At 44.7% G+C, this 24,035-nt stretch overlaps 1 protein-coding gene across 1 annotated transcript in view; it reads left to right on the top strand.

Moving 5' to 3' along the window:
- The window catches only part of LOC126251437 (disintegrin and metalloproteinase domain-containing protein 22), a 1,101,455-nt gene that overhangs the window by 622,204 nt on the left and 455,216 nt on the right, over window positions 1–24,035 (top strand). The window lies entirely within an intron of this gene.

Below are 24,035 nucleotides of genomic sequence, written 5' to 3' on the forward strand. Positions count from 1 at the left end.
AGCACGTTGTAAGTGTCGCCACCGGCACCAACCTTGTGTGAATGCTCTGAAAAGCTAATCATTTGCATATCACAGCATCTTCTTCCTGTCAGTTAAATTTCGCGTCTGTAGCACGTCATCTTCGTGGTGTAGCAATTTTAATGGCCAGCAGTGTAAGTTACCTAGAAAATTTTTTCCCGAAATTTCATTACTCTACATTAATTATTTTTTAGTGTTGTATAGTGTATAAATGTAATGTAAAAATTAAATAAGTGGTTACTGTAGCCTCAGATGGAATTTATAATAACATTGATGAAATAACATTACGTTCAGAGTGAACATAGGGCTAATATTCATCTCCTAGTTAGAAAGAATGCAAAAAATGTGGTAATTTTCCGTGTACATTTCGTTAAGCTGTGTGATTTAAGCTGGAGAGAGAACACGTGCGCGACCAAAGAAAGCGAAACAGCGTCGACGCGGAAACGACTGCGACCGCACGGGGCCCCGGTTGCTGGCGGCTGGCGGCTGTACAGATTTATAGGTGTCGCTATGCATCATACCAGCATTTCATTTCCCGCTGTGATTGCGTGATTTACGGCTCCGAACAAAGTAAGATGTGGACTTGGCGCCGCTCCATCGTCGGCAAAGATCGAAAGAAAAGAGAAATGCTCACGGCTATTACTCATCGCTCGCAGCATTGTAACTGCTGTACAGAGATATAGCTCTCTGTAAGTCCGCATAAACCTGTGTGCCACGTTCCCGCGTCTGATGATCTGCGATAGATTATTACGAGCTGAAATGAGGCACAACTCCCTTATGTTGGTTCGTTCATTTTTATCCTGATTTGCTTTCTGTTGGTACTGGTCGTTTCCTCAATGCACGCTGTGTTCTGCTCATTAGTCGTGTGTATCACAGTCGTAACAGTGAAAACCTGTTATTACTTTATATTTGAATCTGTGCGTTCATAAGCGACTATGATTCCTGATTTCAGTGCCCCTTTGTACATAACTAGATGTAGTGCCCGGCGTTGCCCGTGATGTTTAACATCTGCTACACAAAGGCCCTGTGCCTTGTTGATACCCACGGCGAATGCAAGCCGCATGGGAAACTGCAGTCGCTTTAAATCGAAGTCCATATTTGAATCACTGGAGGGGGGGGGGGGGGGGGGGGGGGAACGGTGTGCGACGAATGAATACGTCGGTTGGATCTAGACTTCCAGTTCTGACTTTTGCGGATAAGCTGGTCGTAGGTTGTGTTCCAAAAATGAACAGCATAGAGGCAAAAGTGATGACACTTTCTGCAGGACCTGACCATCATTTTGCAGGACAATGTTCAAGTACGTAAAGCACAAGCTGTTACTGATTTGTCTGACTGAAGGGGCTGCTAAGTGCTATACCGAACTGCACTTCCCTAACTTAAGCCCTCGTGAGTTCAACTCTGTTTCTAAACTGAAGGAAACACTTCACGACATTCGCTTCAGAACTGCTGCAAATTCGTCGGGCAATAGACAGCGCCACTCGAACTGTCAACACAACTGGCACTGCTTAGAGTATCTTACGACTTCCACATCGCTGGCAACGGGTTATACACAATTCTGGTGACTATTCTGAAGGTCAGTAAAACTTTGAAACACGTATCTATTTTGTACGAGCTGTAAATAAATAGTTGCCACTATTAAAGTTCCAACCCTCGTACAGCCATCTCACCATAATGCAGATCTATGTCGCTTTAACGTGTCCATTTATTTTTCACAAAACAAAGCGTTTGTACCAAACAGATGGATACGACCTCACAGCACTAAGCGAAGAGTGTGTAGCTTTGTCTACTGACCATACTGCTGTCGATGACACATTCTGCCTGTCAAGCATTCATCTTGGCTGGCTCGCCACAGAGTTTACACGATTTGCGTCAGACATGCCTTGCAGATCCCATTCAAAGATTAACTAGTATGCACGAGTTCCACACACGCTGCACGCGTGGAGTTTTGTACGCCGTGGCTGGCCCTGATTTAATATGTACGACGCCTGCGCAGTCATCGGACAAAAGCCACAAACCGTGTACGGGTTGGTCGTGTGCCAGTGTAAATTGGAGCGTAATGCGCGCCATTAGTACAGGTGGAGGTGCGGTACAAAGAGGCGGGCTTCCGTAATGAAGGCGAGCTCATTGCAGACTCCACTGCCGCGTGGCGTGAGCCACACCTCTCCAGTACTTGGCAACGAGCGGGCACAGAGTATCTTGCAGCAGTCATCGAAAGTGTGTCAGCCATTCTTTTAGCGCGACTGAAACCTGGTAGTCAAGAGTAGGCAGGATTCGTTTACGATTGTGGACGGGGTCGTAATCAGTTACTATTGGCTGCCTTTTAGAGTTACACACAATTTATTTTAAAGCATTAACTCTAGACTCAACAATAAATAAAAAAATATCACACGTTATTCAAATGGCTCTGAGCACTGTGGGACTTAACATCTGTGGTCATCAGTCCCCTAGAACTTAGAACTACTTAAACCTAACTAACCTAAGGACATCACACACATCCATGCCCGAGGCAGGATTCGAACCTGCGACCGTAGCGGTCGCGCGGTTCCAGACTGTAGCGCCTAGAACCGCTCGCCCACCCCGGCCGGCTACACGCCAGGAATGGCGATAAATTAAGAATTGTTTTAACTCGCTGCAACTTACAAATTAGGTTTTGAAATATTAATGGCAAGTCGCCGCAAACACAGCAGAAGACATCAGACTCAACTGAAATATTAAAGGCAAGTCGCCACAAACACAGCAGAAGGCATCAGGCGCCAGGAATGTCAGTAAATAAGGTTTTAAGGCTTACTGTTAAAATACAAATACTAGATTAGAATTTTAAGGCAAATGATCACAATCACGGCTGAAGGCCTTACACGCCAGGAACGGCAATAGTATAAAAAATTTGGAAACCTGCTGTAAAACAGCAAATACAATAGCAAAGGTTAATTAAAAAACAAGCAACTGATCACCAAACGGGTGAAATAAGATGATGGTAAACTTTGTAACACAACCCTGAACATCCACTGAACACTACACTGCTAGATGTATCCAGAAGGCGACCAGAACTATTAACTAGACATATTTATATCCTTTAATGGAGGCATTACAAGGTATTGTAATAAAAAATACAATAATAAAACGCAAGGAGCAGTACATAAGTTCCTTAAAGGGTACTGAGGCAGATTATAATGGCAGAAGGCGTTGATTGAAAGAGCGTTACACTGAACTACTGGCCATCAGACCTCCTTTTAGAACACACATGTCTTACAAGAACCAAGGGGCCACTGACGGTGCTCCAGGAATTGACCTCTGAGAAGATCCGGCAACAAACACTTTCGCGAGCGATGAGATAGGCAGCCAAGAGTTGCATTCACTTCACAATATGGTAACTCAGAGTAGTGGCAGCCTAACGAATGACTAATGATAATCTTGTTGAAGCTATCTGATGTCCGATAAACCAAATGCAACGATGGAACAATACGCCAAAGCCGGAACCGGCGGTCTGCACTACGTCTCCAGAATACTGTGTTAGAGTGTCCGGAACAAGAAAGGATTCACGACCACCAAAGTAGAAGAATCACGAACCGACCTACAATCAAGAAACCTGTCAAAACTACACGACTTACCGGACAGCAACGGCAAAGCGAGGAAACGTACACTGCCGTTATATACACTAACCCCCAGGGCAGGTAACTGGGGCGTTAGCAGCCACCAGGCAAGAAAAATTACTGCTGGTTGGACTTAACAAGTTGAACGCAGTAAATAGTAATAAGAAGTCGAGGGAAAGTTAAACAGATCCGCCTTCCCCAAGCAGCCCACTCGCTGCTCTTCGCCTCAGCGACACTTCGAGCAGCAACACGAACCCAAATCACCGGAGAACCGCGAGATATCACAATGGTGGAGGTTTCTCTACTTGGATTGAAATGCACTCAAAGCAAGCTGGATCCGGTTTACGACCAGGTCGTGCACCCTCGTGACCACAGCCCGTCCAACCGGCAATGCATGCGTGCCGCCAGCTGTCCCGGCATGTTCTGGCACTGCGCGGACCTGGCTCCTCCTGAGTCCCCAACCGAACTGGCACACTCACACGACCCGGAAAAACAATTACGTCGCCCCAAAGATAGGGCAACAGTTATTGCGTACCGATAACCGCCGCTGCTGCCACTAGCGAACAGGACACGCTTGCGAAACCGAGTGGCGCCAGTCAACACGAAAAGGAGACGAACAAACGCAACCATGCCAACTAAACGATACTGTCTGGCCTCCAAGAGAGGACGGAAACCTGCAAACAGCACCAACGCTAGCCGCAGCAGGGCTCAGCGACAGTGCATCGAAGGTATAACACTAAAATCTGATGAGTCGACCAGGTTGGATGGCAACAGGAAAACGACATTGCCTGTAGGAAACGGCACAAACTGTTGAGTGCAGCCCGCATCTCGTGGTCGTGCGGTAGCGTTCTCGCTTCCCACGCCCGGGTTCCCGGGTTCGATTCCCGGCGGGGTCAGGGATTTTCTTTGCCTCGTGATGGCTGGGTGTTGTGTGCTGTCCTTAGGTTAGTTAGGTTTAAGTAGTTCTAAGTTCTGGGGGACTGATGACCATAGATGTTAAGTCCCATAGTGCTCAGAGCCATTTTTTTGTTGAGTGCAATTCGACCAAAAGCTGAAATGTTAAAATGATATTAGAAGCAAATTACGACGAGCCTTCAATAAGTAATGCAATGTGTTTGCCAAAAGCAGAGTGGTTCTATTCAGGATTCCAACACGTCTTATTATTGTCCACTCTTTTGACTAGAAAACCTTGTTTCTCAACATAGTATCCATTCAGTGCGGCGGTGTTGCGCCACCTCAGTGGGAGGACATGTATGTGGGCATTGTACCACTCTACTGGTCGACGTAGGAAACATCATCTTGCTGCATCAGTAACCTCCCCACCATGCAAGTACTGCTTCCCGCGAAGTGTATCCTACATTTGGCCAAACAGACTGAAGTTGGTAGGTGCGAAACCCGAGAGGACATCGAACAGAATAACCCCGTCACAGTCCCAGAATATTATCGACATGAGTTTACCGGCTGATGGTTCGGCTTTTGCTTTTAACATTTTCTTCAGAGGACAGGTGGTGTGGGAGCACTCCATGGATTGCCGTTTTGTTTCCTGTTCGAAATGAGGAACCCATGTATCGTCGTCTGTGACGATGTTCGACGAAAAATTGTCACCATCAGCCTCGTAACGCGCAAGCAATTACGCACAGATGGTCGTTCGTTGCTCTTTACGGTCTTTTGCTAGGCGGTAAGGAAGACAGCTTCCACATGCCATTGAGTATCGCTACTGGTGGACGAGTGTGTCAGCATTATCAACAGAGACATCCAGTTGTGCAGCGAGGTGTTCGACTGAGATCCATCGATCACCTCGAATGAGAGTTTCTGTACGTTCCAACATTGCAAGTGTGTGCTGCGGGATATCAGACAAGTCTGAGCGGCCTTGTTGCAATGATGACAGACACCTCGCCCAATGACACAACGTGCTTTTTACGCTGTCAGATCTCAGTTGACATTCTGCAAGCACCTATGAATAAGAAACTCAATGACAGCTGTCTGCTTGGAACGCACCTCCGTTGCAGACCTCATTCTGAAGGCTACGTATAGTGCCGTTGCCTATCCGAACTTCACGAAACTTGCATGAAACTATAGAGGCTGAAACCGGAATACTCCACGATGTCCCGCAACAAATTCTGCATTTTTCAACCGAAATTCGCCGAGGGAAAGCTGTGCTTCCATACTTAATGAACGCTCCTCGTACGAGGGCAGTTCAATAAGTAATGCAACACATTTTTTTTTTCTGAAACAGGGGTTGTTTTATTCAGCATTGAAATACACCAGGTTATTCCCCAATCTTTTAGCTACACAACACTATTTTTCAACGTAATCTCCATTCAGTGCTACGGCCTTACGCCACCTTGAAATGAGGGCCTGTATGCCTGCACGGTACCATTCCACTGGTCGATGTCGGAGCCAACGTCGTACTGCATCAATAACTTCTTCATCATCCGCGTAGTGCGTCCCACGGATTGCGTCCTTCATTGGGCCAAACATATGGAAATCCGACGGTGCGAGATCGGGGCTGTAGGGTGCATGAGGAAGAACAGTCCACTGAAGTTTTGTGAGCTCCTCTCGGGTGCGAAGACTTGTGTGAGGTCTTGCTTGTCATGAAGAAGGAGAAGTTCGTTCTGATTTTTGTGCCTACGAACACACTGAAGTCGTTTCTTCAATTTCTGAAGAGTAGCACAATACACTTCAGAGTTGATCGTTTGACCATGGGGAAGGACATCGAACAGAATAACCCCTTCAGCGTCCCAGAAGACTGTAACCATGACTTTACCGGCTGAGGGTATGGCTTTAAACTTTTTCTTGGTAGGGGAGTGGGTGTGGCGCCACTCCATTGATTGCCGTTTTGTTTCAGGTTCGAAGTGATGAACCCATGTTTCATCGCCTGTAACAATCTTTGACAAGAAATTGTCACCCTCAGCCACATGACGAGCAAGCAATTCCGCACAGGTGGTTCTCCTTTGCTCTTTATGGTGTTCGGTTAGACAACGAGGGACCCAGCGGGAACAAACCTTTGAATATCCCAACTGGTGAACAATTGTGACAGCACTACCAACAGAGATGTCAAGTTGAGCACTGAGTTGTTTGATGGTGATCCGTCGATCATCTCGAACGAGTGTGTTCGCACGCTCCGCCATTGCAGGAGTCACAGCTGTGCACGGCCGGCCCGCACGCGGGAGATCAGACAGTCTTGCTTGACCTTGCGGCGATGATGACACACGCTTTGCCCAACGACTCACCGTGCTTTTGTCCACTGCCAGATCACCGTAGACATTCTGCAAGCGCCTATGAATATCTGAGATGCCCTGGTTTTCCGCCAAAAGAAACTCGATCACTGCCCGTTGTTAGCAACGCACATCCGTTACAGACGCCATTTTAACAGCTCCGTACAGCGCTGCCACCTGTCAGAAGTCAATGAAACTATACGAGACGAAGCGGGAATGTTTGAAAATATTCCACAAGAAATTTCCGGTTTTTTCAACCAAAATTGGCCGAGAAAAAAAATGTGTTGCATTACTTATTGAACTGCCCTCGTATATTTAACAAGTAGAGAGTTACGAGTGCCGTTACCGTCATTGCTCATTACATACACACTGCTGAATAAAATCCTCATATGCTTTACGACAATCAGTAGTTCACTTCTACACTACTCGTCCATATTCTTTAATGTCATATCCTATGAAAGAATAAGCTGGTGGTTACATTACCAGTCGTGTAACGCCGTGACCGAGCAGTATTAGCGCACTGCGTAAAATAACCGCAGAATACATTGTGGGACGTACGACAAACGTGTAAGGTGGCTATAATTTCGCACCTTACAAGCACCCATCCATATACTTTGCCGTGATCTACAAACACAATTAGGTGTCATGTGATAGGTTGTACATCGTACATATGAATATATAAAGGAGACTGACATTGTCATGTACGCCTTATAAATAATAGTTAACGCTTATTGCATGAAAGGTGACGGAGTGTCTTTATTATAAAAAGGGCTTAATGAATAATTGCCTATAGTAGTAGAGGTTGGAACGCCAATGGAGATGAAACGGCTGGCAGAACTCAAGGTATGGGTGGAAGGCCCGCACAGGTGTTGGTCCTGCTTGAACACAGGAAGTAGCTAGACAGACGTCGCGGCACCTGAGCTCCGGAGCACAATAGGGTGACGGCCGGCTGCTGCTGTCGTAGGGCCGGAAGGATAACTGGATAATACTTCCGAACTCTGCATATCTTGGACGCATGTGAGAGGAACGAAGAAGGGGCAACGATTTTTACTCAGAAGCGTACCGTTGTATGAGTATAGATTTTTCCTCGCAAACTTTCCGCGCTGGACGACAAAACACTAAAATGTGATTATTCGGCTTTCGGAAGAATCTGTAGAGAGGGAGAATATTCCGTGGTTTCGGGAATATGATTCGTTTTCGGAATTACAATGGTGGGGAGCTGAGCCTTGCTGGGAAGCCAGCGCTGGAGAGACGAGGTCTTCCATTGTGAGCGCCCGTGTATGACGATCGCTCGATATCATCAGAACAGTTGGGCACAGTATTGTTGCAAACCTATACGATTCTGGACCCCACCTCCGGGTTAGAAGTCGTCGTTGAGCACGCAGCGTTCAGTAATTGAGAGCACTTCCTCTGCCTGTACTTACATTGAGACGTTATCTGAACTCCGTCCTTGTGGCTGGGAGTTTGCGTTTATTTTCTCTACAACATAGAGAGGAGAAGACAGTATTAGAGAATTAGTCAAAGGACCGCCTTCTGCCGTCCTAGTGTTTGAAAAAGTTTATTTGTGGCTGGAGTTCTTCCATCGTCGAAGACGACTATGAGAACCATCACTTCGACGCACCGGACGCAGTACATACGATGATATCGCAAATTGCTTCGGCTTATTAGGGCTATAAAAGCTAAACAGCTGTGATCACATTAATTTATTTCCACTGAGGTTCCACATGACCGTAGATCATCTTTGAAAGTATTGTATTCTTGTGTTTGGTACGTAGATGATGTTAGCCATTTCGCGTTATTGATATTAGACCGCGCAGTTATAATAAGGGGCAGAGTTGGGCAATTGATTAGTAATTTTACTTAGGAAATGCAAACTTGGTAATATAAAGGTTTTTTTATCTACAATAAAAATATAAGCAGGAACAACGTTTATCATTTAGCAGGATTAGTTGCCTTCATCATTCATTTATGTTTAGATTGTAATTTATAGAATTAGGAGATCCTAAGATCTGCTTCAGGGGGTAGTCAGACAGGGCCAAATCATCATTTTAGCGTTTATTATTTTCCGTTGTGCACATTCAGTTTTACACCCGCCTGGAGTAGCATCTTGGAAACGTATCCGTTAGGACAGTGCGGCGAAATTTTGTGTTAATGGGCTTTGGCAGCAGATGACCTACGCGAGTGCCTGTGCTAAATGCCCAACACCACTTGCAGCGCCTCTCCTAGGTTAGCGGCCATATCGATTGGATCCTAGACGACTGGAAAACCGTGGCCTGCTCGGATGCCTCCCGATTTCAGTTGGTAAGAGCTGATGGTAGGGTTCGAGTATGGCGCATACCCCTCGAAGCCATGGATTCAAGCCGTCAACAAGGCACTGTGCAAGCCGGTGGTAGCTCTATAACGGTATGGACTTTGTTTGCATGGAATGGACTGGGTCTTCTGGTCCAAAGAAACTAATCACTGATTATAAACTGTTATGTTCAGCTACTTGAAGGCTATCTACAACCATTCATGGACTTCATGTTCCTAAACAACGATGGAAATTTTACGGATAACAATGAGCCACAGTTGTGTGCTATTGGTTTGAAGAACATTCTGAACAATTCGAGAAAATGATCTGGCCACCCAGATGGCCCGACATGAATACCATCTGACAGTTATTGGACAGAATCGAGAGGTCGGTCAGTGCTCAAAATCCTGCATCTGCATCACTTTCGCAATTATGGATGGCTGTAAAGGCACCATGGCTCAGTAGCTCTGCAGGGGACTTCCAACGAATTGTTGCGTCCATGCCACGTCGTGATGCTGCACTACGCTAGATGTCAGAAACGATATTAGGAGGCACCTCAGTGTACAGCAGGGCTTAACAACTGGCCGGTTTTGAGCGCGAGTACTTGCGTCTGCTCAGGCACGTGCTCGCGAGCAGGTGCAAGGTCGCGGAGTAGAGAGGGAGGGGAGGGAGGGGAAATGCGCGCGCACGTTTGAATGTGATCTCGTGTTCTTAGCAGATTTAACTAGCCATCTGAATGCTTTGAACATTTTACTACAAGGTAAAGATTTGCTAATTACTCATTTCATAGATCGAATACGAGCTTTTAAAATGAAATTGACACTTTGGGTGAGTCAGGAAACCTAGCTCATTTTCCTAAATTATCATTCATGCAAGATGTTCACAAAGACTGTGAACGTTATTCACATAGTTTAGTTGATCAGCGCTTTCAAGATCTGACAGCACTAGACAATGATTTTGATCTGTTCTCTCCATATTCAGCGAATATTTAATAGATTCGTCCTGAGCTGCAGCAAGAAATTATTGACCTGCAGTGTGACAGAGAATACAGAGACAAATTTCAGAACAATAAAAACATTTTGTAATTCTACAGACACTTCCCTCAGGATAGATTTCCTCGTTTGCACAAACTGGCGGCTACAATAATATCAATGTTCGGTTCCACATATGTTTGTGAACAACTGTTCTCTGCACTGAAGTGTAACAAGACGCGCCTGAGAAACGCACTGTCTGATCGAAATTTAAACTGCACGCTGCGCCTAAAATGCACAAGGACAATTACTCCGAACATAGACGCAATTGTAAAAGACAAAAAGTACAAGATAACCGAGAATCCCACACTTCAGTGACACCTTTTATTGTGTAACAGTTCACAAATTAATGCGAATGTAGAGGCAAACACTAAGCTAATAAAATTATGTGGCACGTGTACATTCTCCTTTATTTGTTTCATTTGTCGCAGTAATAATTCGTGAGTGATATCCCTGCAGGTGGCCGCGTATTTACATTGACTGGCCACAGCTGTTGTGAGCCCCACGTGACTCTCCCCACTCTCCGCTCTGGTTCTGTAGTGGGGGTAGCGTGCTCGCGCTGCTCCGTGCTCGCGCCTCGCTGCTCACTGCTTGCTCCGCGAGCACGTATGTTGTGAAGCCCTGGTGTACAGTTATGACAAGAAGAGAAGTGAAACTTTTGATACGTGGTACCAGAAAAGAATGCTCCAGACTGGATGGGTGGGTCACATAATTTTTTTAGGATATACTGAATCCAACTGAGGAGAGAAACATCATAGCACTACTTGACCAAAGGAGAGGATCGGTTGGTACGACTCTTCCAGATGCAGCAAGGAATCGTCCGTTTGGCAGAGGAAGGGTGAGAGTAATAATTATTGCTGAGGTAGGCTAAGGACTGACTGTAGTAATCAGGCTGAAATGGTTATACACTGACATAGAGGCGAAGAAGCTTCTACAGGTGAGCTGAACATGAATCAGTGCATCAAACCAATCTCTGGACTGAAGAGCACAAAAGCAAGAAGGAAACTGTATTCCGAGGATGATGACAGGAATCTTTGCTATGCCACGACGTATGCTTAATGCTGGAGAGTCGTTTACGAAACCCTATTAAAAATTGAAAATTTGGGGAAGGGGCATATTCCAGAATGAGATTTTCACTCAGCAGCGGAGTGTGCGCTGATATGAAACTTCCTGGCAGATTAAAACTGTGTGCTGGACCGAGACTCGAACTCGGGACCTTTGCCTTTCGCGGGAAAGTGCTCTACCAACTTTTTTTTTTTTAAGTCTCATATTGTTCGCTTTTGTTCGTTGCATCTGCTCGGGGCGGACGTCGTAAGACATCCGTTGAAGTTCGTTGTTGATCGATTAACTCAGTTTTTTTTTATTACAGAGGGCAGCTAACCCTCCGACCGAATACGCTGAGCTACCGTGCCGGCTCAACTGAGCTACCCAAGCACGACTCACGCCTCGTCCTCACAGCTTTACTTCTAACAGTACCTCGTCTCCTACCTTCCAAACTTTACAGAAGCTCTTCTGCGAACCATGCAGACCTAGCTCTCCTGAAAGAAAGGATATTGCGGAGACATGGCTTAGCCACAGCCTGGGGGATGTTTCCAGAATGAGATTTTCACTCTGCAGCGGAGTGTGCGCTGATATGAAACTTCCTGGCAGATTAAAACTGTGCGCCGGACCGAGACTCGAACTTGGGTCCCGAGTTCGAGTCTCGGTCCGGCACACAGTTTTAATCTGCCAGGAAGTTTCAAGGGGCGTATTATTTAAGACGACAACTGAACATCAGAAAGGAACGGCCTTCAGGCATTCTCAACAGTCAGGTAGGGAAACCGGTCTGTACGGTGAAAATTTTGAACGTGAAATATGCAATATCATCACAAGAAAACTTAGATTGCTGGCGTTATATTACAGGTGAACATATTTAAATCAACAACACGTCAGTTCATTTCACACAAACAAGCTTCACACGCTGTAGCTTAGCTTTTTTTGCCCTGCAAAGCTCCATTACGCTCTAAAAGCAATTAATAATGGAAGGGCTAACGTTTGTTGCGCCTTTTTTAGTTTGTGCAGTGACTAGTGTGGAGTATTTCCGCTGAATAAAGTCCGTAATATCCCGTCGGTAGGGTAACATTTACATAACCTTTACAGCGGCGCAGCGTATATTTGCTTTGGCTTCCAGTTTTTGTATTGCGCAGACTCGTTCTCGCTACTTCTGCAGCCACACTGAGGACGCTGTTTGCCTACTCCCGTGAATTCATTACACGGTGAGCAGCCGATGTCCACCCCCAACTACAGTCTCACGACCTCATCTGGAGCGCAATGCAAAGTGACCTTTTTTCACAAGTATTGGTTATCACGTTTTATTCTTCCTAGAAGCTTTGCATATTGAACGTCTGTGACTACCTGACACAATCCTCCCTTTAGCGCTCAATTCGAGGATTGGTTTAGCAGTCTGGGTTGACGGTAGATCTTCAGTCTCTCTGCCGTTTTCTTCAATTCTGTGCAAGAATTATAGCCAACAGCCTACATAATTTGATCCATGTTCTTCAGCCTCTTGTGGCTAGTTCAGTTGCTCTTGAGTGTAAGCTCGTCATACAAAATATTAGACATACCCTTACCCTTTAACTGCTGTGGATGAGCTAATTTATCATGCTCCGCTGCTGCCCAGATGCTGAGAATTTGCCTAAAAGCGGCTCCTGGGCTTTCCTAAAGCGCTGTTGACGTGTTTACGTTTCCCATTCCGCCAACTTCTCGCTGTTGCGGACGAATTACTGCCGTATCTCGGCGAATAAAAAAGTTTCGAGTATTTATCATACAACGTACGTCTCTTTGCATTCTGTCATTTGAAGAAGACCTCGTGTCGATGTCTTGAACCGTTTTCATATAGAACTACTGTTATGAGCACATGATTCACGATGTGCGGGGACGGTAAACGTCACGTCGTGCAGAACCGTCCGTAGGATATAAAAATTAATAACGAAACGAGATATGGATCTGCTCTCTATTTTAAACAAAATTTCGATATCTTCAAAAACTCCGTTGTATGAACTAATAATCAACCATACGCAAAGTTTACATAATGCGTTTTTACCTCTGCAAACTCTTTGAAACTTCGTGGAATGTTCTGCTTAATTTAATGCAGCGCAGTAACTATGACGAATAAAGGAAAAAAACCAGTCATTTATCGAGCGAAATTACCAGACTGTAATATGTGCAAAAATAAATTTTTTCACCTAATAGTTTTCTTAAAATCTAATGGTATCTATTTCGCTGCGATCGTAATGCCGTCACCCAGAACAGGTAGAAGCATTTGGCGACCAGTACAGCCATAACGAAAGCAGCGCTCACCGCAGAATGCAGAGAGCATGTTTGTAGCAAGAAAGGCATTTGATCCATTTACTTCAATCTTTAGTGCCTAGTTCAATTCCTCATGAATGAAGCTCATCGTACGTAATTTTAATCATCTCCTAAATAGAGCACGAAGGTCGGTTTGGAGCCTGTAAGGTGTCAGGCAAATGCAACACCTTCCATGAAAACCCTGACATGATAAGCAAATCCAGTAGTATGTCACATAGCTCTGAATAAATCGTGACATTAAATTAACCAAAGTAATACGAGTAACGAGTGAGCAAATGGAATACCACAGAGTAACACAAGAATGCCTAAATGCATGTCATACCTTCCCGCCGTGAGACAGACGCAGTTCCGAGGGGAGAAACGAGAACAGAAGCCGAGAGCAGAACCGTGTTAAGCTAGAAGGCCCTACGATAAGGGACGGACTCCCACGTCACCAGCTAACCGCTAGGACCACCCCGCAGCCCATGTTAAAAGCTAGAGCCCTCCAGAAGAACAGTATAGATCTTACGATAACACTAAAAGGGCCACCCCAGCCGCAAGTTTTGGCGTGAGACTTTTTAGCGTCTCTGTTACGTCAGGACCACCCCCCAGCCCATGTTAAAAGATAGAGCCCTCCAGAAGAACAGTATAGATCTTACGATAACACTAAAAGGACCACATTAGCTGCAAGTTTTAGCGTGAGACTTTTTCGCGTCTCTGTTACGCTGCAAACTTTAAAAACATTGCCCCACCATGAAAAGTATAACGTTTCTCATTGGATAGACAGAATTTTTGTAGGCGGAGCTTAAGGTTAACATTGAGACCCTGATTGGTCAGATGAAAACACAGCCAGATAGTTTTTTTAAACCAACTTCGGTAAATTGTAGTATGGAGAAGTTAGGAGAGAGTTGCTTCCGAGACGGCGAGGTGAGCGGAGCTGTGCTGTCCACTGCCCCCTGACGAACACCGACAAGGTAATGAACGCACACGATGCCGCATAACAGCGCATAAAGCTTCACTCAGAACTGCAGAAGTCTCATCTGTTACACCCCCTTTTTGCGTAATACTAGTGTCGATCGTCAATTAAAGCTCATGGTGTTCACATTTGCCACTTGAAGTAAAAATCTGAAACGCGATGATTTTTCTGTTATATACGAGGGGCGTTCAGAAAGTAAGCTCCGATCGGTCGCGAAATGGAAACGACTATGAAAATCCGATAAAGCTTTGCACAGGTGTGTTGGGTAGTGTCTCTAGTATAACCCCAGTTAGCATCACGTCGCTCTTCTCATTTCTGAGCTCGCAGTGAGTGCGTAAAGATGTCTAGAAAATAGTGTCTGCCGCCAAGTACGAGGGCCTGGTGAGAAATTTCGCCTGAAGCTATGCAGCTAACATTACATAACTGTCGTGCTGTTTCTTCTTCAAGACAATTCTCAGCCGCATTCTGCAGGGGCACTGAAGATGCTCCTGCATCGTTTTCAAATGGAAATGTGAGATTACCCACAATACAGTCCGCAATTGTCTCCCCATGAGTTTCATCTCTGGTCACATGAACCGCTGTCTTTGAAGACAACATTTTGACACAGACAACGAGGTGTAGGCCAGCGTGGAGAATTGGCGGAAAGCACTGGCGGCTGCCTTCTATGATGAGGCTATTGAAAAGTTGGTACAACGCTATGACAAAAGTCTAAGTCAGAACGGCGACTACGTAGAGAAGTAGCTGAAAGGTGTAGCTAATTGTTACAAGTAAAACATTTCTGATGTTCACTGTGGTTTCAATTTGGCAATCAATCGGAGCTTACTTTCTGAACAGGCCTCGTAGTTATTGAGAAGCCACATCAGCCACTGTAATTTACGACAAGTTAGATAAGTAATTAAAGATAATTGAGGGTCACTGTACACCATTTTGATAGTTTTCTCTTTTGTGAAACTTAATTTAAACCTAGATTATAGATGTGATATGGCATAGGTCATCCTTCGATCCATTGTAGAACTTGGAAACCCATTCAGGGAATATTCGTTCACATTTTTGTTGAACGGAGTTGGTTTTTACCATCCTGTATTAAAACATTTCCTTTTATCAATAGTGCAATTTATAAACAATGTTTTGTGAGTAGAATAAAATTTCCAATGGTAAACGTAACTGCTTTTTCGACCATATTTTACCAGCTAACTAAAAATGGGAAAGCCTTGAAGCCCTTCCACTAAATTTAGTTAGTATTAAGATTCTTTTACAGGGAGTGCAGTGGAGCTGACGCTGACATCATTAAGTATTTGATTATATCATCGCTAGTCTCACTGAACTCTTCTGAACTCTACATGTCATGTGTGGTCTGACGTCTCCTTACCAGCAACAGGTCCCAGGTTCAAACTAGTCAATTCCCTAAAAAACACGCTCAGAGCGTCGTTGCGCGAAAGTGGTAGGGAGACACGACATAGAACAACAGACACCACGCAGAATGTTAGAAGCCTCTACAGGGTGGATCCCGTGATGATGTTACCAACTTTCAGTGATGATGAAGAAGGGTAAATGTATCAATTTGAGGTAAGGAATCGCGGTCAGGAAACGACCGAGTCGAAAGTTGTAAGTGGAAAGCTTTCTTATACTTGCGACAGTGACATACTTGCGACACGGCCCTAATCCCGTTATTGCTAAGACAGTAGGGTAGGCAACTTTCAGAGGTGGCACTATGGACAAAAAGAAAACGTCCAGTTAATGTGTGCGCTCTAAAAAGGATACCTTAGGAGCTAAGGGCACATCTTAAGTAGAAGAAGTGTGTTTTCGTAGCCCTTAAGATACGCATTTTAATGCTGTACCAGACGAAATATTCTCATAGGTACAATGGTGTGTCCTTTGCTATGCTTTTGGAGGAGACCGAGTAAGTATTACGAAACATAAAATATTAGCTCACTTTAGTATAACACATACACTGTGTCGCCAAATGAACATATATAGGAAAGCGTGTTCAATTACAGAGATACGTAAATAGCCAGAATACGGCGCTGCGGTCGGCAACGCCTATATAAGACAAGTGTTCGGCGCAGTTGTTAGATCGGTAACTGCTGCTACAATGGTTCAACGTGACAGAAGAGCAACCCTTCCGCAAACTGCTGCAGATTTCAACAATGGACCATCAACAAGTATCAGCATGCCAACCTTTCAACGAAACAGGTGATGGTTGAAGTGATCAAATATCTACTAATACCGTGTTGCTGGCCTCTGTTTCGATCACAGCCGAGGTAGATTCTTCCTACACGTCGGTCAGGGGCCTGAAGATAGCGAAGTAAAACGTTGAAACTGGTTGCCAAATAAAATAAGGTTGGAAATTCGACTTCTGAAAGGTGTTTGATTTGACATCGTCGATCGAACAGCCGAGTCGCGCAACCATCTCTAAAAAGATGGACATAGAGAGACGTCAAGTGACATTGTCAGGAGCCCACGAGAGGCGCTGCGGGCGCTGTCGGGCTGTTAGCAAAGGCACTCGCGTTTGTCGTCTGCTCCCATATCCCATTACGTCAATTTTTACCTCACTGTCCAAACGGATACGTTCGTCGTACGCTCCATATGTATTCTGCGGTTATTTCACGCAGTGTTGGTTGTCTGTTAGCAATGACAACTCTACGCAAAGGCTGCTGCTCTCGGTCGTTAAGTGAAGGCCCTCGGCTACTGTGTTGTCCGTGGTGAGAGGTTGTTGTTGTTGTGGTCTTCAGTCCTGAGACTGGTTTGATGCAGCTCTCCATGCTACTCTATCCTGTGCAAGCTTCTTCATCTCCCAGTACTTACTGCAACCTACATCCTTCTGAATCTGCTTAGTGTATTGATCTCTTGGTCTCCCTCTACGATTTTTACCCTCCACGCTGCCCTCCAATGCTAAATTTGTGATCCCTTGATGCCTCAAAACATGTCCTACCAACCGATCCCTTCTTCTAGTCAAGTTGTGCCACAAACTTCTCTTCTCCCCAATCCTATTCAATACCTCCTCATTAGTTACGTGATCTACCCACCTTATCTTCAGCATTCTTCTGTAGCACCACATTTCGAAAGCTTCTATTCTCTTCTTGTCCAAACTAGTTATCGTCCATGTCTCACTTCCATACATGGCTACACTCCATACAAATACTTTCAGAAACGACATCCTGACACCTAAATCTATACTCGATGTTAACAAATTTCTCTTCTTGAGAAACGCTTTCCTTGCCATTGCCAGTCTACATTTTATATCCTCTCTACTTCGACCATCATCAGTTATTTTGCTCCCCAAATAGCAAAACTCCTTTACTACTTTAAGTGTCTCATTTCCTAATCTAATTCCCTCAGCATCACCCGACTTAATTTGACTACATTCCATTATCCTCGTTTTGCTTTTGTTGATGTTCATCTTATATCCACCTTTCAAGACACTGTCCATTCCGTTCAACTGCTCTTCCAAGTCCTTTGCTGTCTCTGACAGAATTACAATGTCATCGGCGAACCTCAAAGTTTTTACTTCTTCTCCATGAATTTTAATACCTACTCCGAATTTTTCTTTTGTTTCCTTTACTGCTTGCTCAATATACAGATTGAATAACATCGGGGAGAGGCTACAACCCTGTCTCACTCCTTTCCCAACAACTGCTTCCCTTTCATGCCCCTTGACTCTTATAACTGCCATCTGGTTTCTGTACAAATTGTAAATAGCCTTTCGCTCCCTGTATTTTACCCCTGCCACCTACAGAATTTGAAAGAGAGTATTCCAGTTAACGTTGTCAAAAGCTTTCTCTAAGTCTACAAATGCTAGAAACGTAGGTTTGCCTTTTCTTAATCTTTCTTCTAAGATAAGTCGTAAGGTTAGTATTGCCTCACGTGTTCCAACATTTCTACGGAATCCAAACTGATCTTCCCCGAGGTCAGCTTCTACCAGTTTTTCCATTCGTCTGTAAAGAATTCGCGTTAGTATTTTGCAGCTGTGACTTATTAAACTGATAGTTCGGTAATTTTCACATCTGTCAACACCTGCTTTCTTTGGGATTGGAATTATTGTATTCTTCTTGAAGTCTGTGGGTATTTCGCCTGTCTCATACATCTTGCTCATCAGATGGTAGAGTTTTTGTCATGACTGGCTCTCCCGAGGCCATCAGTAGTTCTAATGGAATGTTGTCTACTCCCGGGGCCTTGTTTCGACTCAGATCTTTCAGTGCTCTGTCAAACTCTTCACGCAGTATCTTATCTCCCATTTCATCTTCATCTACATCCTCTTCCATTTCCATAATATTGTCCTCAAGTACATCTCCCTTGTATAAACCCTCTATATACTCCTTCCACCTTTCTGCCTTCCCTTCTTTGCTTAGAACTGGGTTGCCATCTGAGCTCTTGATATTCATACAAGTGGTTCTCTTCTCTCCAAAGGTCTCTTTAATTTTCCTGTAGGCAGTATCTATCTTACCCCTAGTGAGAAAAGCCTCTACATCCTTACATTTGTCCTCTAGCCATCCCTGCTTAGCCATTTTGCACTTCCTGTCGATTTCATTTTTGAGACGTTTGTATTCCTTTTTGCCTGCTTCATTTACTGCATTTTTATATTTTCTCCTTTCATCAATTAAATTCAATATTTCTTCTGTTACCCAAGGATTTCTATTAGCCCTCGTCTTTTTACCTACTTGATCGTCTGCTGCCTTCACCACTTCATCCCTCAGAGCTACCCATTCTTCTTCTACTGTATTTCTTTCCCCCATTCCTGTCAATTGTTTCCTTATGCTCTTCCTGAAACTCTCTACAACCTCTGGTTCTTTCAGTTTATCCAGGTCCCATCTCCTTAAATTCCCACCTTTTTGCAGTTTCTTCAGTTTCAATCTGCAGTTCATAACCAATAGATTGTGGTCAGAATCCACATCTGCCCCAGGAAATGTCTTACAATTTAAAACCTGGTTCCTAAATCTCTGTCTTACCATTATATAATCTATCTGAAACCTGTCAGTATCTCCAGGCTTCTTCCATGTATACAGCCTCCTTTCATGATTCTTGAACCAAGTGTTAGCTATGATTAAGTTATGCTCTGTGCAAAATTCTACAAGGCGACTTCCTCCTTCATTCCTTCCCCCCAATCCATATTCACCTACTATGTTTCCTTCTCTCCCTTTTCCTACTGACGAATTCCAGTCACCCATGACTATTAAATTTTCGTCTCCCTTCACTACCTGAATAATTTCTTTTATCTCGTCATACATTTCATCTATTTCTTCATCATCTGCAGAGCTAGTTGGCATATAAACTTGTACTACTGTAGTAGGCATGGGCTTTGTGTCTATCTTGGCCACAATAATGCGTTCACTATGCTGTTTGTAGTAGCTAACCCGCACTCCTATTTTTTTATTCATTATTAAACCTACTCCTGCATTACCCCTATTTGATTTTGTATTTATAACCCTGTAATCACCTGACCAAAAGTCTTGTTCCTCCTGCCACCGAACTTCACTAATTCCCACTATATCTAACTTTAACCTATCCATTTCCCTTTTCAAATTTTCTAACCTACCTGCCCGATTAAGTGATCTGACATTCCACATTTCTCCTGATAACGACGTCCTCTTGAGTAGTCCCCGCCCGGAGATCCGAATGGGGGACTATTTTATCTCCGGAATATTTTACCCAAGAGGACGCCATCATCATTTAATCATACAGTAGAGCTGCATGTCCTCGGGAAAAATTACGGCTGTAGTTTCCCCTTGCTTTCAGCCGTTCGCAGTACCAGCACAGCAAGGCCGTTTTGGTTAATGTTACAAGGCCAGATCAGTCAATCATCCAGACTGTTGCCCCTGCAACTACTGAAAAGGCTGCTGCCCCTCTTCAGGAACCACATGTTTGTCTGGCCTCTCAACAGATACCCCTCCGTTGTGGTTGCACCTACGGTACGGCCATCTGTATCGCTGAGGCACGCAAGCCTCCTCACCAACGGCAAGGTCCATGGTTCATGGGGGGGGGGGGGGGGGTGAGAGGTTATGCCTGACATTTAGTATTCTCGGCACTCACTTGACACTGTGGATCCCGGAATATTGGTTTTCCTAACGATTCCCAAAATTTAATGTCCCATTCGTCTAGCTCCAACTACCATTCCGCGTTCAAAGTCTGTTAATTCCCGTCGTACGGCCATAATCTCCTCGGAAACCGTTTCAAATGAATCACCTTAAGAAGAATGATGGCTCCGCCAACGCCCCACCCTTCTATACCTTGTGTATGAGATACTGTTACCATCTGTATAAGTGCATATCACTCTCCGAAGACTTTAGTCACCTCAATGTATGCAATGTCATAGCAGAATCACACTATAGATTGTAAACAACTGATGCCACCGCTGATATACGAGGGTTGTCCAGAAAGTAAGTTCCGATCGGTCGCTAAATGTAAACCACATTGAAAATCAGAAACAGTTTATTTGCAAGAATTAGCTACACTTTCCAGATACTTCTCTACATAGTCGCCACTCCGACTTAGACTTTTGTCGGAGCGTTATGCCAAATTTCCAACACCATTGCCGTAGAAAGCAGCCGCCTGTGCTTTCCGATAATTCTCTGCGCTGGTCTATAGCGCTTAGCCTGCGCCCAAGTGTTGCTTCGTATCCAACGTTTCATGTGAACAGAGATGATACTCAGGACGAGCCAGTTAGGGCCGTGTTGTGGGTGATCGAACACTTCCCATTGAAAAGGCTGCAGGAGCCCCTTCACTGCCCCTGCAGAGTGCGGCTGAGAATTTCCAAGAAGAAGGAAGTGCGTGGCAGTTTTGTTAGGTGGGTTACATTCATTAAGGCGAAGCCTCTCCGTCGGCCATCCTACTTAGCGGAAGACATCGTTGTTCTAGGCACCTTTATTCGATCACAGTGCGCTCACAACTGAAAAGAGCGTCTTGATGCGATCGACGGTCATACTAAAAACACTACCCAACAAATCTGTGCAAAGCTTTATCGGGTTTTCACTGTGGTGTCCATTTCGCGACCGATCGGAACTTACTTTCTGGACAACACTGTACATCATGCAGATGAAGGTATTGTATGTGCCAGTAGGTTGTATGGAATCAGCACAGTCAGACAGATCGACGTAGAGACACGACAAAATGGCAGAAAAGAACTATCGTGTTTGTACGAGGGCAGTTCAATAAGTAATGCAACACATTTTTTTTCTCAGCCAATTTTGGTTGAAAAAACCGGAAATTTCTTGTGGAATATTTTCAAACATTCCCGCTTCGTCTCGCATAGTTTCATTGACTTCCGACAGGTGGCAGCGCTGTACGGAGCTGTTAAAATGGCGTCTGTAACGGATGTGCGTTGTAAACAACGGGCAGTGATCGAGTTTCTTTTGGCGGAAAACCAGGGCATCTCAGATATTCATAGGCGCTTGCAGAATGTCTACGGTGATCTGGCAGTGGAAAAAAGCGCGGTGAGTCGTTGGGCAAAGCGTGTGTCATCATCGCCGCAAGGTCAAGCAAGACTGTCTGATCTCCCGCGTGCGGGCCGGCCGTGCACGGCTGTGACTCCTGCAATGGCGGAGTGTGCGAACACACTCGTTCGAGATGATCGACGGATCACCATCAAACAACTCAGTGCTCAATTTGACATCTCTGTTGGTAGTGCTGTCATAATTGTTCACCAGTTGGGATATTCAAAGGTTTGTTCCCGCTGGGTCCCTCGTTGTCTAACCGAACACCATAAAGAGCAAAGGAGAACCATCTGTGCGGAATTGCTTGCTCGTCATGTGGCTGAGGTTGACAATTTCTTGTCAAAGATTGTTACAGGCGATGAAACATGGGTTCATCACTTCGAACCTGAAACAAAACGGCAATCAATGGAGTGGCGCCACACCCACTCCCCTACCAAGAAAAAGTTTAAAGCCATACCCTCAGCCGGTAAAGTCATGGTTACAGTCTTCTGGGACGCTGAAGGGGTTATTCTGTTCGATGTCCTTCCCCATGGTCAAACGTTCAACTCTGAAGTGTATTGTGCTACTCTTCAGAAATTGAAGAAACGACTTCAGCGTGTTCGTAGGCACAAAAATCTGAACGAACTTCTCCTTCTTCATGACAACGCAAGACCTCACACAAGTCTTCGCACCCGAGAGGAGCTCACAAAACTTCAGTGGACTGTTCTTCCTCATGCACCCTACAGTCCCGATCTCGCACCGTCGGATTTCCATATGTTTGGCCCAATGAAGGATGCAATCCGTGGGAGGCACTACGCGGATGATGAAGAAGTTATTGATGCAGTACGACGTTGGCTCCGACATCGACCAGTGGAATGGTACCGTGCAGGCATACAGGCCCTCATTTCAAGGTGGCGTAAGGCCGTAGCATTGAATGGAGATTACGTTGAAAAATAGTGTTGTGTAGCTAAAAGATTGGGGAATAACCTGGTGTATTTCAATGCTGAAGAAAACAACCCCTGTTTCAGAAAAAAAATGTGTTGCATTACTTATTGAACTGCCCTCGTACGTGCCCATGACTACAAAATGAATAAAGTTGTCCGATTTGTTGGTGTATCAGCATTGACTGACCAGCGTGTTCCAAACGAATGCTGGCCCCACTCACAAACTCGTGAAACATCCCCTTTTAATAATTTTACAGGACTGTGCTTATACTGACACACAATATTTTGTTAGCGCAACGCAATCTGACTTTCAAAATTCCCTACAAAAGAATGGCCCTGACTAACATTAAACTATACCTTTCACAAATCACTTACCTCACAAAAATCTTCGCTGCTCAAGCTACTGCAATACAGCGAGCGCCACTACTGCCAGCTAAATAAAAGATTCAAACTATGGAAGGCACTAACTACTGATAGGGATAGTTAGCAAATGAAAGATATTAATAGAGAACAAAGAATGTATTTACCTTGATATCATCATATATATAGCAGTTCATGACAAATTACAAAACTCCGCCATCTCTCTCCCCACATCCACCACTGCTGGCGGCTCACCTCCAACTGCCCAACGCTATGCGCTGATCACAGCCAGCTGCCTAACACTACAATGGCGAGTATTACAACAATGCAAAGCAGCCACAGACTGCACACAGCACAGCCAGTGATTTTTTTTATAGAGGTGGCGTTACCAATAAAAAAAAAACCTAAACAGCCTACTTACACTCGTAACGCAGCGGTAGGACGGTGGTCGTGACTTGTATGTGTGGCCAGTTAAATGACTAGGTAGAATGTATGGTCCTACTAATTTATTGTGCATAATGCCTGCCCAAAAGATAATTAAAAACCTTTCTTGATAGGCATGTGCTATTGTGCCATGTGGGTTACCATGAGCCCACAGGCGAGAATAATGGATGTTCAACGTACCCAACCGCGTAAATGTACCCTCATCAGTAAAGAAACATCTGCAGCGAAGGTTTCATTGGCTGCAGTCTACTGTAGGTACCAACGAGCAAAGTTGAGACGTGAAAGATAATCGTCAGCGGTCTTAACTTGCACTCTCTGTAAGTGATACTGATGCATTCCGTGTTCATGTAAAGTCCTCAAAATACTTTGATGACTCACACACAATACACATCTTACAGCTCTTGAGGTTGTCGAAGGATTATCCTCTACTG

The sequence above is a fragment of the Schistocerca nitens genome, chromosome 4 (genome assembly GCF_023898315.1).
Source record: "Schistocerca nitens isolate TAMUIC-IGC-003100 chromosome 4, iqSchNite1.1, whole genome shotgun sequence".
In the NCBI taxonomy this organism is placed as follows: Eukaryota; Metazoa; Arthropoda; class Insecta; order Orthoptera; family Acrididae; genus Schistocerca; species Schistocerca nitens.